The sequence below is a fragment of the Abramis brama genome (assembly GCF_963993115.1).
Source record: "Abramis brama genome assembly, chromosome: 9".
In the NCBI taxonomy this organism is placed as follows: Eukaryota; Metazoa; Chordata; class Actinopteri; order Cypriniformes; family Leuciscidae; genus Abramis; species Abramis brama.
This window is the reverse complement of record NC_139971.1, coordinates 10,977,974-10,991,881: the sequence shown is the minus strand read 5'-3', so window position 1 is coordinate 10,991,881 and position 13,908 is coordinate 10,977,974.

Below are 13,908 nucleotides of genomic sequence, written 5' to 3'. Positions count from 1 at the left end.
GACCTCCATGTACAAACCATCCAGGGAAAACCGCTGGGTCGAGGTCGAATTCGTCACTGTTCACCTACTCTGACGCTGCGTGTTGGTTGTCTTCATTCAGAGGAGATTTCTTTTATGGTGCTGGAGGAGTCCACCGCTGAGCTCATCCTGGGACGCCCCTGGTTAGTTCAACATCAGCCGACGCTCCACTGGAAATCTGGTGAAGTATTACGTTGGGGAGAGTCCTGCCATTTGTCCTGTCTATCATCCATCAAGAAAATCCCTTCTTCATCATCGACGCCTCAGAAGAGGTCCAAAGTTCCTGTTTGTTCCACCTCGGTTGAGAGCCCTGAAGTAGAGCATCAAGTAGAGATTCCAGTGAAGTACCAGGCATACCAGGATGTGTTCAGCAAGAAACTGGCTACTAAACTACCACCTCATCGGCCATGGGACTGCGCAATCGACTTGCTACCTGGAGCCATTCTACCTAAAGGTCGTATCTATCCACTGTCCATCCCGGAGCAGAAGGCCATGGAGGAGTATGTGGAGGAGGCTTTACAACAACAGTTCATCCGCACATCGACCTCCCCTGCCGCTTCAAGTTTCTTCTTTGTGGGTAAGAAGGACGGAGGCTTGAGGCCCTGCATCGATTATCGTCATCTCAACTCTCAAACCGTCAAATACAGTTATCCCCTTCCTCTGTTCCCAGCTGCCTTGGAGCAGGTGCGTGGGGCTCGCATATTTTCGAAACTGGACCTTCGGAGTGCATACAACTTGATCCGTATACGGCATGGAGATGAGTGGAAGACAGCGTTCGTCACCCCATCTGGCCATTATGAATATCAGGTTATGCCCTTCGGGCTGTCCAACGCTCCAGCGGTCTTCCAAGGGTACATGAAAGAAGTGTTCCGTGAGTACCTCAACCGCTTTGTGATTGTCTACATTGACGATATCCTCATCTATTCATCTTCAATTGCTGAACACCATCGTCATGTCATTCAAGTACTAGAGAAACTGAGAGAACACAAGATTTACCTGAAATTGGAGAAGTGTGAGTTCCATATCACCTCTGTTCAGTTCCTGGGTTACATCATAGATCAGCATGGTATCCAGATGGACCAGAGGAAGGTGGAAACAATCCAAGACTGGCCATTACCCACATCTGTCAAAGAACTTCAAAGATTCCTCGGTTTTGCAAACTTCTACAGAAGATTCATCAAGAACTACAGTCTCATCAGTGCTCCTCTCACATCTTCATTAAAGAATCGACCCAAGTCTCTGTCCTTGAATCCCACAGCTATCCAAGCCTTCCATCGCCTCAAAGAAGTCTTCACGACAGCACCAATCCTCATCCATCCCAATCCAGAACTTCCTTTCATCGTTGAGGTCGATGCATCTTCCACTGGGGTTGGAGCGGTGCTGTCACAGCGGCAGGGTGAGCCTCCCAGACTCCATCCATGTGCCTTCTTTTCCAAAAAGCTGTCCCCGGCGGAGCAAAACTACGACATCGGCAACCGGGAACTGCTAGCCATAAAACTGGCTTTAGAAGAATGGAGACATTGGCTGGAGGGAGCAAATCACCAATTCGAAGTAATTACAGATCATCACAACTTGGAATATCTTCGTGAGGCCAGAAGATTGAATCCTCGCCAGGCCCGCTGGGCACTCTTCTTCACTCGATTCAACTTCGTTGTTACTTACCGTCCAGGAAGTAACAATTGCAAGGCAGACGCTCTTTCCAGACTCCATCATTCATCTTCAGAGGACCTCAGTACCGAAACCATCCTCCCTCCAGCCTTAATCCTCAGTCCCATTCTCTGGGACATCGACCAGCAAATCTCTCAGGAAAATTCCCGCCATCCTGCTCCACCGGGAGGTCCAGAAGGGCGTACTTTCGTACCTCAACATCTTTGTACTCCCCTTCTGGACTCTGCTCACACAGTTCCGGGCTCTGGACATCCAGGTAGCAAGCGTACCCTCTCGCTCCTCAGTCAGCGGTACTGGTGGCCGTCCATCTCCGAAGATGTCTCTAGGTTCGTCCGTGGCTGCTCAGTCTGCGCCATCACCAACACTCCCAGGAAACTACCTGAGGGTAAACTTGTGCCACTACCTATACCCAGACGCCCTTGGTCACACATCGGAGTGGTCTTCATGACTGACCTTCCTAGATCCGGTGGATTTACCTGTGTGCTCGTCATTGTGGATAGACTTTCCAAAGGCTGCAAGCTGATACCTTTACCTGGTTTACCCACGGCTTTAGAAACAGCTGAAGCATTGTTTCATCATGTATTCAGAAATTTCGGCATTCCAGAAGACATCGTTTCGGACAGGGGACCCCAATTCATCTCCCGCGTGTGGCACGCCTTCTTCAAGCTCCTCGGGGTCACTGTCAGCCTCTCTTCAGGATATCATCCGCAGACCAACGGCCAGAATGAGCGGAAGATTCAGGAGATAGGACGTTATCTGCGAACTTATTGCCACCAGTACCAAGACAGCTGGAACCGATACCTCCCCTGGGCGGAATACGCTCAGAATTCCCTCACTCAGCGTACCACCGGGCTCACCCCCTTTCAGTGCTTCCTCGGATATCCAGCTGTCGACTTTTGGTTCCATCAGAGCAAGGGGGTATGGGACTCAGCTCATGTGCATCTACAACAGGCAGTGCGGAGGCACAAGGATCAAGCGGATCGTCTACGAGCCGATACACCCCAATACCAACCTGGTCAGAAGGTGTGGTTATCGACGAGGGACATTCGCCTCCGCCTGCCTTGCCGTAAGCTGAGTCCTCGATTCATTGGACCTTTCACCATCCAGAGGCAGTTGAACGAAGTAACCTACAGACTCAACCTTCCACCTCAGTACAAGATCTCTCCTTCCTTCCATGTCTCTCTCCTCAAACCCTTCACTGACCCAGTCTCTTCTGTTCCCTCAGATTCCACCTCGGATGATGTGCCTCCTCCTCCCGTTCCTGTGGAAGAAGAGGCCATCTACAGAGTTCGATCCATCATGGACTCTCGGCGGCGAGGTCCCCGTCTGGAGTATCTGGTGGACTGGGAGGACTACGGTCCAGAGGAGCGTTCCTGGGTGCTCCGTGATGATATCCTAGATCCAGTCTTATTCTCCCAGTTCCATTCTGACCATCCTGACCGCCCAGCTCCCAGGGGTCGTGGTCGACCTCGCCGCCGGCAACATCTCTCTTCTTCCCAGCCGTCAAGAGCCGCCTCGGGAGGGGGGGGTACTGTCAGGATTCCATCACCATCTCCTTCCACTCATTCCCTCACTCCGCCCACTCAGTCATTCACACGCTCATTGTCACCTGATTACTAATCACCGTCACCTGGACCTCATCATCAGTTCACCCATATATACCTGCTACAAACATTCAGTCATTGTCTGATCTCGTCTATACATGACACAGACTCTCTGCCATACTTACCTGTATACCTACCTTCGATCCCAATCTTCTCAGCCAGTCACCCTTCCGTCTTCTAAGGAACTCCTTCATCATCATCTGCAAGAGAAAGAGAGAGAGAGAGACTTGGTTACACTTCAGTTAAGCTATCATCTGAAATTCAACTTACTGTTTACTCACCTGTTTCGCTGTACCGATCCATTCTGCAAATTAAAGCATTTAACTTACCATTCTGTCTGCTTCGTCTATGCCAAACCTGACACATAACTTTTGTTGCCGACAAACGCTGAAAGAAATAAAAAGTTTTGGAAAGGGCTTGAAACCAGCTTGAAAGGCACACTATGCAAGAATTGTACCTTAATATAACAGCTTCAAAGTCATTTCGGTGGTAAACAAACTCATAGTAGGGCCGACGCTGGTAGTAAAGCTTGGGGGGGACGCCGCTGGAAAAACCAGCATTGCAAGTTTGAGAGGGGCGCCTCCGACAAATCTCGCTAGAATCACGACTAGCTTTATGGCAACGACGTCACACACATCAACAACATATGAAGCACGAAGACACTTGTGCGCATTTCAGACGTGATTCTTGGAAGACTCGACGATGGGAAAAAACAAAGAAAGCGCAGTCGGAAGAGTGTAGGAAAAGGAAGAGAGAATCTGACCGCGTGAGGAACCGGACAAGAGTCCCACTCGGTCAGGCTTTCACTCGTTGGCATGAGCTAAAAAGCAGCACTGGATGCAACAGCGATGCTGACCTGGCGATCTTGTTGATGGACTAAGTAAATCTCTTATTTGTAAACGATGCTGTTGACGTATTCCTGCGATTATCATGAGAACAGTTGTCAATATCTCACATAATTACCAGGACATAAATAAGCCTAGAGGTTGTAAATAGTGTAAACAAGCACAATTTGCAAACTATTATGATAAATTGCAATAATCATGTCTAATGACATCATAACGGCCAATGTTATGAAATAATGCGACGTACATTTAACTTTATTGATGTCATCTGGCATTTTGTAATGTTTACATTACAATCAAAAAACACAAATGAAATTATACAGTAGGCCTAGACTATAGGCTATTTACTTGTGATTTAGCTGCAATCATGTAAAAATGTTATAAGCCAGCAAACGCGGTAGGCTACTTTATTATTATAAAGTAGGCTAGTCTAACACTTGACATAAACGTATTATTATCATATTACCATCATCAGTAGTTCAGTAGACTATGCAGTAGCCTAATATTTGTATGAAATCGTGAAACATTACCTGGTCAATATCTTCGGAGTCTATCTGTGCCTGTTCCATGCCCGACGCTTCTATCCTACCGAACAGGTACCGGTGTACAGGGTGGGGGTGGGTATTTATGACAGTGCAAGTATTCCACAGCGACTCTAGGGGTCACTGTTTGACAAAAAAACAATTTCTACATAGTGTGCCTTTAATATGGTATCAAAACCATAATAATGTAATAGGTAAAATTGTACCATGTGGTGGGTTTTCCCAGATCACATCACATATTAATCTTTTACATTGCAATCCTTTATTTTTAATATTTGACATGTTTGTGTGCTGCTGTGTGTAATAAACAGAGTGTATGCGCGTGGTGCACCTGCCTATAGGTGAATATTACTAACGCGTTTTGTAAAAAAACAACAACAAAAATACTGCGCCATTGACAGGTTTTTGCTGGTCAATGGCGCAGTCTATTTCAGTTGCCTCAAAATAGCAACACACCAACAATGCGTATGAACAAACCTCGTTTTCAGACCAGCACACCCATGGACACACAAATGGCCGCAAATGCATTTGCTATTTAAACAACATGGCGCAGGACGTGAAAATAATAACTGCGTCAGGCTGAAACTAGCAAAAAACACTTGCATCGTGCCTGGCATTGTGCCGAGTGTATGATAGGGCCCATCGTCAGTCAAGCATATATGAAGATCCCATAGAAGCCTATGGAGGAGTGAGACGGCTCTCAGATTTCATCAAAAATATCCGTGTTCCGAAGATGAACGAAAGCCTTACGGGGTTGGAAGAACAACATGAGGGTGAGTAATTACTGCCAGAATTTTCATTTCTGGGTGAACTATCCCTTTAAGAAACAAACTCAATTCAACTATTAAGCTGCCCTACAGATGGCAATAGTGTCATTATTCAGCACAAATAAGCAGTTCAATAACAGTGCAAATGTCATCAATAATGAAACAAGTTCAGTTCAGCTGTAAAGCAGCTCTACAGAAGGACAATAGTGTCATTATTCAGCTCAAGTCAGTTGTGAAACACTACAAAGTTCTTTAATTTTGAATCAAAATTGATTTAGCTATAAAGCAGCAGCACAGAAGACTATGTCATTGGACATTTTGTCTCAAGTTTTGTAACACGGTTCAGGTCTTTATTTTCATTGGTGTTGTCTTCCTATTTGTCGTTTTGTGGGCATGACCGACTTGTTCTCTTTGTGCTTTGATTTAATTACAAGTTGGATTCCCTGTGGATTACAAACCAGCCTGGATTATACAGATTGGACTGTCTGACTGAATTCCTCCTGTTCAAGTTTCATCGTCTTACTCCATTCAGTCTCATCATCTGTTATTTGGATTTATTCATCATCCTTTACGACAATTGTGATTTGTGTTCTCTGTTGACTTAATAAACTCAATAATTACATTCAGTGTTTGGGTTCTGTCTGTTTACAGTGTGACACTATCGATCTGAAGTATGCTTATTTCATTTCTAGATTGTCTAGAAACATAATAATTTCCTCAGGTTTGCTTTTGGAAAAGCTTACCAATATAAGGTTATTCCTAGTGTCATAGCCTTGGTGCCTTCGTATGTTCACAAAATGATCTTCGCTGGAATTACTGGGCCACCCTGCCCCTCAGAAGATGAGCTGCTTTGGAGAAGTTACCACCCCTTGTACCCCAGACTGAAAAGAGGAGTGCTTGCAGCCACCTTTCCTTCCCTCCACGCCCTTACAATATGTTCGTCTTGCTCATCCAACCACAATACGTAACCGAGACATTCTTCATGGCGGTAGTCTAGACCAGTGGTTTCCAAACCTGGTCCTGGATTATCCCCAATAGTACACATTTTGGACATATCTCTTATCTTGCCATGCTTGCACTGCTATGTCCTGCTCTAACTTGCTTTGCCATAACGGAGACTGTGTTTCCCCTACAGAATAGTTTCGGCCTGTTTTTGTTTTGAGATTTAAATAAAGGCCTATTACGGCTGCATTTAAGTCCTCACCAGATGGATAAACTTAAAGTCTCCCTGTGTTGAAAATCAAGCTTTTAATGTCGTTAAATATCTATGTGGTGTTTTTAATATGCTATAAGACAAACATGTGCAAATTCATAAATCAACACCATTGCTGGGTATTTTCTCCTTAAAACTGCAGTGAACCAAAGACAGTCTCAAAAACGTGGTTTGAAATCGCTGGTGTTTCTGACGTCACAAACTAGCTTGTAACCAATCACGTTAACGTGAGTTGAGCTGGTGTGAGTGGAGGCGCTGAGCTGGTGTGAGTGGAGGCGGGGCTAATTTTTCATATTCACAGAACTCCGTATACTAAATGAGGCAAGGTTGTAAAGTTACATTCAAGCTTTGTTAGAATTTTTTTTTTTTTTTTAAATATGTCATTTTTGTGATAAAAGATGAGTTTTAAAGGAACACTCCACTTTTTTTGGAAATAGGCTCATTTTCCAACTCCCCTAGAGTTAAACAGTGGAGTTTTACTGTTTTCGAATCCATTCAGCCGATCTCCGGGTCTGGCGGTAGCACTTTTAGCATAGCTTAGCATAGATCATTGAATCTGATTAGACCGTTAGCATCTCTCTCAAAAAAATGACCAAAGAGTTTTGATATTTTTCCTATTTAAAACTTGACTCTTCTGTAGTTACATCGTGTACTAAGACCGAAGGAAAATGAAAAGTTGCGATTTTCTAGGCCGATATGGCTAGGAACTATACTCTCATTTCCACTACCTAATTTGCCGGCTGCAACTACACAAACTTAGTGCCGGTCACGTTGGAAGTTACCTAGCTGGGGACTATTTTCAGGCACTGCGTAATATCATTGTGCCTGTTGCACTCATGGTACGGCAGCAAAGTTCCTTGATTATTACGCATAATCAAGCTGAATGAGAGCATATTAAACTCTAGGGGAGTTGGAAAATGAGCCTATTTAAAAAAAAAAAATTGGAGTGTTCCTTTAAGGGAAGAAATTATTGACTACAGGGGGACTTTAAAGATTATAGTAGGTCAACTCAGCAGTAAAAAAAAATTTTATGAATGACTGTTGTCCATAGAAATGCTTTAAAAAGCCCTATTCGGACGGGACTAGTTTTCCAAACAACGTTTGAGTTACAATTCTTATCAATCTACGTCTGTGATTTCATGTAGGGGAGAGTGGGGTGATTTGTGCCAGGGGGGGAAGTAGTTCCACCCTTGTTTCTGGAAAACCATAGAAGAAATTGGTCATGTGACCACATCATTTTGAAAAGCAATCACTTTTACTCGCCCTCCAAAGAAGAGAGACACATGGCATGAGAGTTAAGCATATTTTAGTGCAAAAAACTGTTTTTTCCCTTTCAAAGTAAAATTTCTATGATTAAGGTTTTTTGATTGTAGTGTCTGAACAATTATAGACAAGTTTGAAAACATTTCACACATGTTTTAGTGTTTTAGTAGGCTACACAATGAGTCTATACAGTTAGCATGATGTTAGCTCTTATCTGCTGGATCATGCTAGTTTTTCAAACTTGTGGGTCCGGGGTGATTTGTGCCAAAGGGCCTGGGTTAAGTTGTGCCAGATCCAGACCACCTAGACCTACATTCTCACAGGGGATAATCTTGAGAAGTGAGGAGATGGGCATGCCTCATCATTGTTTGACTTAGGCCTGCCTGTTATTTGTTTAATTTAGCTAACAAGAATTCAGTTTTGAGTTTGCACTATGTTATTAAAGAGAAGTTTTATTCCGTTTTTAAGTGGCCTATGTCACAATAGGATGTTTAGAAATGAGCCTAGTCACTTTATTCTTATATGTTACATAATTGACAGACAGCGCTATGTCAACAGGCATCTATTGCCAAAGCCTTTTTGCCTGAAATGATTCACAAATATCATATATTGTGTTGCTATGGTGCTCTAAATGGTTGCTAGGGCGTAGCTTGATAGCTTCACAATGATCCTGAGAGACTTATTGGTCGTCTGAGTAAAATGAGCCCGCCCCCTTGTCTCTATGACACTGTGATCCAGAGTTATGTTCAATACAAAATCCCTATGCAATTGACCATAGTAGGAAAAACGCATGCTATGGTATTCCAGGGTGACAATATCTAAATAAACCTTAAATGAGTAATTTTGTATTGAATTTATCTTGCTTTCATATAGCATTATGGTTCATAACATTAAAATGTTCTGTTTTACTTCAGAAATCACTGGCACAATTTACCCCCATTGTATTCCCCCAAAGGCACAACTTCCCCCGCACCAGGGGCAAGTTGTGCCATGAGACCACTTTTTTTCCAAGAGCTATATTTCTGAAACAATTTATTTCAGATCCAAAGTTATTGTTCTCAGGGATGCACCACATCCTGAAATATATGTACATCCTTAAGTTGAAGGCATTACTGCCATGGCCTCACTTTAAAGTCACTTTGAGTAAAAACTGGCACAACTCACCCCACTCTCCCCTACGGATTCGGACGGGACTAACATCTCCGTGTTTATTACCGAGATAGGAGTGTCTGTGTTTTTAAAATTGTTAAAACTTTTAAGCAGTAAGCACTATAAAGTAAAGCGTCCTAACGTATTTAGTGTTTTGTAAACATTTTATAAAAATTGTAGTATAAAAAAACTAAACATACATTTATCATCATGATTTTGTAGAACTGGGTTCTTATAATAAACCCACTGGAATAAAAAGTTTTAACTTATATAATTTACACGTTATGTAATTAAGTGCAGAAATGAAAGTAATCTTACCTGAAACTGATATTACAGTAGCCAGTCTTAACAGTTGGGGAGACCGGGTATGGTTGTAACACTTTTTGCTTCAGTAACTATAACTCACTGAATTTTGTAGCTAGAGTTCTCAAACTTTTATACAAAGTACCCACATGTGTTCACTACAAATGGCACCAATTCAATCCTCTACAAGAATATCACAGACCTTGTGAGTTGGTGTCAAATACATGAAGTACCTTCATTACAACCTACCCCAATACCGGGGTAGGTTGTAACACATGCTGGGGTAAGTTGTAACAATTACACAAAAGAAGCAAAAATGGATGCCACACTATAAGATATGCTTCAAAAACAGGTTTATTGACATAAAAGAACAATGTCTCAATCCCTCTCTGGAACAGACTGTCTGATTAACTTGTGTGTGTGTGAGTGTGTGTGTGTGTGTGTGTGTGTGTGTGTGTGTCTTCTTAATCAGAGTCACAGTGCTGACAAATGAATGCCGGTAACCCAGAAGTGCAGGCTTTGTGGGCCCAGAGACTGCATAGGGCACATTTTACCCAGACCTCCTTCGGCTTTGAGTTGCCATATGGCTCCATGCAAACAACACAAAAGTTTTCCTCATCTGAGATGAGAATCAGAATCCTCAAAGTTCAACATTTTCTTGGTGGGCTTTCTCTCCTTTTTCTGTTTCTTGCCTTTATTCTTACCAACGATGCTCTGTCTTTTCTTTCCTCTTCCCTGTTGTTCTTCCATCAGTGCTTGTTTCACTGGTGTATCAGTGAGTATTTCAGACTGCCTCTTCTTCCTGATCCTGCCAGTTGTTTTTCTTGGCCCTGCTTTTGGAAAAGGCCGCATGGCTGAAGGACTGAATGCCTGACCTGGAGACAACCCTGAGGTGCCTGGCTCATCTGGAGCACAGGACATGGTGACATTGTGAATTGCAGAGGAGCCAGACGTAACCAGGTAGGTTGGAGGAGAGGAGGTCGTTCCCAGGTAGGTTGGAGGAGAGGAGGCTGTTACCAGGTGAGCTGGAGGAGGAGAGGAGGTCGTCCCAGAGTAAGTTGGAGGAGAGGAGGTCGTTCCCAGGTAGGTTGGAGGAGAGGAGGTCGTTCCCAGGTGAGCTGGAGGAGAGGAGGCCGTCCACAGGTGAGTTGGAGGAGGAGAGGAGGTCGTTCCCAGGTACTGTAGGTTGGAGGAGAGGAGGTCGTTCCCAGGTGAGCTGGAGGAGAGGAGGCCATCCCCAGGTGAGTTGGAGGAGGAGAGGAGGTCGTTCCCAGGTAGGTTGGAGGAGAGGAGGTTGTTCCCAGAGTAAGTTGGAGGAGAGGAGGTCGTTCCCAGGTAGGTTGGAGGAGAGGAGGTCGTTCCCAGGTGAGCTGGAGGAGAGGAGGCCGTCCACAGGTGAGTTGGAGGAGGAGAGGAGGTCGTTCCCAGGTACTGTAGGTTGGAGGAGAGGAGGTCGTTCCCAGGTGAGCTGGAGGAGAGGAGGCCATCCCCAGGTGAGTTGGAGGAGGAGAGGAGGTCGTTCCCAGGTAGGTTGGAGGAGAGGAGGTTGTTCCCAGGTGAGCTGGAGGAGAGGAGGCCGTCCCCAGGTGAGTTGGAGGAGGAGAGGAGGTCGTCCCAGAGTGAGTTGGAGGAGAGTCCAGCTGGGAAGCTCCAGATGTCATTGACATACCTGGGTCTGGCCGGTCAGTGACCTGTGAGGGTGCATAGTCACACTCCTGAAAAATGTCAGGGTTGAAGGGCCAAATACCTGTGGATACAAAACCAGCTGTAATGTTTTTGGGTGTTGCAGCTGTGGGCATGGCGGTCTTCACAATACTTGGAATATCATATATCGTAATCGTCTTGGCAGGATTCATCTTCATCCACGCATCACTTGCAGTGTTCACCATTTTCTTAAATGGGCCGTAGACACTGCGATCCAGTGGCTGAAGTTTGTGGCTGCAGTGTGGGGGGAAGGTAAGTAGCACAATCCCCTTTTTTTTTGCAGAAGTCGATAGCTTTCACTGATATATGAGAACAGTGGTTATCCATCAAAAGCAAAACCTTCTTGTCTAGGCTGACCTTTGTGTGTTTTGCAAAGTGATCAAGGAATACCAGGAAGTCTTCCTCTTGCATCCATCCTGAAGCGTTTCTGCTTCCAGCACTCCCAGTTGGGCCACTCTGAATAAAGTATTCCTTGTAATGTTTACGGGGGAATACAAAGAAGGGGGGAATTGCATTTCCCAGTGCTTGCACAGTGCATGCTACTGTCACAAACACACCTCTCTCACCCGATGTCATCGCACCCACCTGCTTGACTCCACAACGTGCAACAACACGGTCTGGTGACTGAACTGTGGTTACACCAGTTTCATCCATGTTCCATATGTCACTCCCATCAAAGTTGTATCTCTTAATGACCTGTCCGAGGCTGTTGAAGAAACGTTCCACATTCATGTGATTAAAACTTGTGGCCCGTGTAAGGCTGGTTGCCTCTGGACTCCTCATGGACAGGTTGGGGTTCCGTTTCATGAAGAATGTGAACCAGTCAGGCCCTGCCATCTGCTTCTCACCCCATGTTTGTGGGTATTTGAGGTCATACTTTACAGCCAGTTCATATGCAAATGTTCTGACCTAAAAGAAAGTGAAATAGAAAACATGATCATATAGAAAAAAATAGGATAGACAAAAATAGGATGGACAAAATTAGTCAAATGGAAAATATTGGCTACAATATTGGCTGTAATTTTTTTCCAGCTGTTTTATTTCAAGACATTTATCATGTTTTTGTAATTAAAATGCTCTTGTGTGTGAACTACTTTTACACATCCAATCCTAAGCATCCTTTCTGTAACGAACACACCAAACGGGAAGATAGCATTAGGGACCAAGTGCAGAAGTTTATTAATAGCAGTACAACCAGACAGGTAAATATGAGTATACTGTACAGTTGATAACACAGGAGAGTTACATGGGTAACAAGAGAGTAACACAGGTAAGAGTCTAGCAGACTGGATGTAGGATAACAAACAGGTGAGTACCACCTGTATTGAGTATTCGAGGCATGAAATCGTTACTAAACTCGCCTGGTGTGTGGTCAAATCGTCTAGTGCAGTGGATCCCAACCTTTTTCAACTCATGGCCCACACAACCAAACACATATGTTTCCGTTGCCCAATGCAAAAAATTGGGTTAATAACTGAATACTCAGAAGCTAGATTGTTAACTGTCTTTATTGAATAAAATTGCATTGAACAGAAAATGTAGATAACGGGTCACTAAACCTTGAGAGTCTCGCCTGGCACTGCTCAGGAAAATGGGAAAACGTCTCGGTAACTAACGTAACCTCGGTTCCCTGAGATAACTGGAACGAGTATTGCATCGCTAGATGCTATGGGGAAAACAAATTGTTCTCTGATTATTGAACCCTTTTATTCAATAACGCAGTGCTACTTCACAGCCAAAACAGTGCAGGGATCTTATTGGCTGAGCAGTGGGAACTGCATAAACCTATGGCGATGCGGCGTATCAGTGTGAGCCAATCGGGGCACACCCTGCCGAACCGAGTGCAGACCCCACCAAAGGGGGCAGGGCATCTGTTTATATAAGCATCTCATCTCGCCATAAGATTTATGTTATTTTGACTAAAGCGACGAATGCCAAGTCGTGTGCGCCATAGCACGGCTCGTTATCTCAGGGAACCGGGGTGGTCTGTGAGTGAATTGAAGTAAGTAACCTCATGTCACTGTGTTCAGAACCCATTTTGACATGCTGGGGATGGCTTTCCAGGCAGGGAGCTGACGTCTGTATAATTGTGAAGAGAAAAAGTGCTCATCTGTCGAGAATTTTTGTTTTTTATTTTGTTAGCTATAACAGCGGTCAATTGCATGGGTGTGTGAACTTTAACAGGCCTATAGTTTTCAATTGCAACATCTACTCCAACAACTGGAACTGAACAGGGTGTTAGGAGAAACACTCAAGTCTGTTTGCAGGGTGGTCCGGCCGCGGCGAGACTTAACCCTCCCTTCTTCCTTCCTGGAGGATCAGGACTGCTTTTGCGGCGCAGGGTCCAGAGTTATCTTCGGCAGGGGTCCCTCACGCTTAGGAAAGAAGTGCTTAGACTGGTGAGGGCGCTGTCGATGCTCAGGTGCTGGCTTTGGCTGAGCGGTCGCAGGTGCTGCTTGGCTGGCTGCTGAGACGGCACAGTTTTCAGGTGACTTGGTGCTGCAAAGCTGTAGCGCTTGGACAGGAAGTGACTTGCGAAGACTTTGTGCCACTGTGAAGCCCTCAGCGAAGCCATCTACCGCGGGGCGGAAGAGACCCTTGGTAGAGACTGGTGAGTTGAGGAAGGCAGTTCTATCTGCGTCCTTTATCTTAGTCAAATTGAGACACAAGTGGCGCTCCAGTAGCCATGGCTCTGGTCCAGACTTGTCCATAGACTGGAGGAGTTTGGCCTGAAACACCTGGAGGACCACCATGGTGTGGAGGGTGGAACACGAATACTTGGAGAGAGTATGAATCCAAAAATCTGTCAAAGACTTTTGAGAAAACATTCAT